The sequence below is a fragment of the Arachis duranensis genome, chromosome 6 (genome assembly GCF_000817695.3).
Source record: "Arachis duranensis cultivar V14167 chromosome 6, aradu.V14167.gnm2.J7QH, whole genome shotgun sequence".
Taxonomy (NCBI): domain Eukaryota; kingdom Viridiplantae; phylum Streptophyta; class Magnoliopsida; order Fabales; family Fabaceae; genus Arachis; species Arachis duranensis.
In genome coordinates, this window is record NC_029777.3 from 79,210,482 (window position 1) to 79,213,194 (window position 2,713).

A 2,713-nucleotide genomic window follows, 5' to 3' on the forward strand; every position below is an offset into this window, starting at 1 on the left:
TATGGCGTACTTTGTCGCCGCTGTTGGGGATGTGTTGCCGAGCCTCTGTCGTCAAAAAATGGCGCTATCGTCGCTGAGATCCACTGTCGGTAAGTGTTTTGTGTTTGGTCCGTTCTTTTGAATTTTGGGAATATTATCGTCACTGCATGGTTGTTATAGTCGCCGTCATTGAAGTTATGCTCGCTGTTGTCGCTTGAGGTGGCTGTTGGAGCTGCCGCGAAGTTAGTTCAAAGATCGCTGCTGCATCGATCTATTATTATAGTAAGTATCTCTGTCTTAGAACCCTCATCATTAGTATTCCATTATATGTTATTAAAAATTTTGTGACAATGATGGTTTAGGATTGAGTTATCGAGGTTGCATGCTGCGATTAAATCTGTTTCTGTTGTTGCAGAGGTAAGCGGAGTGATGAGCGGATAATTTATACGCTTTTTGGCATTGTTTTCAGTATGTTTTTAGTATGTTTTAGTTAGTTTTTATTATATTTTTATTAGTTTTTATTTAAAATTCACTTTTTTGGACTTTACTATGAGTTTGTGTGTTTTTCTATGATTTTAGGTATTTTCTGGCTGAAATTGAGGGACCTGAGCAAAAATCTGATTCAGAGGCTGAAAAGGGCTGTAGATGCTATTGGATTCTGACCTCCCTGCACTCGAAGTGAAATTTCTGGAGCTACAGAAGCCCGATTGGAGCGCTCTTAATTGCGTTGAAAAGTAGACATCCTGGGCTTTCCAGCAATATATAATAGTCCATACTTTGCTCGAGATTTGATGTCCCAAACCAGCATTCCAAATCAGCTCAAGACTGCCCGACGTTAAACGCCGGAACTGGCACAGAAGTGGGAGTTAAACGCCCAAACTAGCACAAAAGCTGGTGTTTAACTCCAAGAAAAGTCTCTACACATAGAAGCTTCAATTCTCAGCCCAAGCACACACCAAGTGGGCTCGAAAGTGGATTTTTACGTCATTTACTCATTTTTTGTAAACCCTAAGCTACTAGTTCTCTATAAATAGGACCCTTTGCTATTGTATTTTCATCTTTGATCAGTCCTATGCTATCTTAGATCACATCTTGGGGGCTGGACTCTCAGCCATGCCTAGACCTTGTTCTTATGTATTTTCAATGGTTGAGTTTCTACACACCATACTTATGTATTTTCAACGGTGGAGTTTCTACACACCATAGATTAAGGTGTGGAGCTCTGCTGTACCTCGAGTATTAATGCAATTACTATTGTTCTTCTATTCAATTCAGCTTATTCTTGTTCTAAGATATTCATTCGTACCCAAGAACATGACGAATGTGATGATTATGTGATGTTCATCATTATTCTCACTTATGAACGTGTGCCTGACAACCACTTCCGTTCTACAAGCAAACAAGGCTTGAATGTTTATCTCTTCGATTCCTTAATCAGAATCTTGGTGGTATAAGCTAGAATTGATGGCGGCATTCTTGAGAATCCGAAAAGTCTAAACCTTGTCTGTGGTATTCCGAGTAGGATTCAAGGATTGAATGACTGTGACGAGCTTCAAACTTGCGATTGTGGGGCGTTAGTGACAGATGAAAAAGAATCACTGGATTCTATTCCGACATGATCGAGAACCGACAGATGAATAGCCGTGTTGTGACAGAGCGCGTTGAACATTTTCACTGAGAGGACGGGACTATAGCCATTGACAATGGTGATGCCCAACATACAGCTTGCCATGGAAAGGAGTAAAAAGGATTGGATGAAGACAGTAGGAAAGCAGAGAGACGGAAGGGACAAAGCATCTCCATACACTTATCTGAAGTTCTCACCAATGAATTACATAAGTATCTCTATCCTTATTTTATGTCTTATTTATCTTTTAATCATTAATCCTCCATAACCATTTGAATCCGCCTGACTGAGATTTACAAGATGACCATAGCTTGCTTCATACCAACAATCTCCGTGGGATCGACCCTTACTCGCGTAAGGTTTATTACTTGGACGACCCAGTGCACTTGCTGGTTAGTTGTTGAAGTTGTGATAAAGAGTTGAGATTGCAATTGAGCGTACCATGTTGATGGCGCCATTGATGATCACAATTTCGTGCACCAAGTTTTTGGCGCCGTTGTCGGGGATTGTTCGAGTGTGGACAACTGACAGTTCATCTTGTTGCTTAGATTAGGTAATTTTATTTTATGTTTAAGCTTTTTACTTTTTGAAAATTTTTCAAAAATACAAAATTTTTTTATAAAATCTTAAAATAAAAAAATGTTTTATGTTTCTTGTTTGAGTTTAGTGTCTAATTTTAAGTTTGGTGTCAATTACATTCATCTAATTTTCAAAAAAATTGCATGCATTGTGTTCTTCATTGATCTTCAAGTTGTTCTTGATGATTTCCTTGTTCTGATCTTTAAATTCTCTTGTCTTGAGTGTTTTGTTGTTTCTCATATGCATTCTCAATTTGTTAGTGTCAATAGTATACAAACTTCTAAGTTTGGTGTCTTGCATTCATTGTTTATTTGATCTTAGTTTCATTTTGATTATTGCTCATCATTAAAAATTCAAAAAAAATTTTAATTTGTGTCTTTTCAAGTCAATAATACAGAGAATTGAAGATTCAGAACATACAGCAGAGGAATTACACAGAAAAAGCTGGGCGTTCAAAACGCCAGAATGGATACCATTCTGGGCGTTTAACGCCAGGATGGCACAAGAGGGAAGATTTTGTTTTTAATT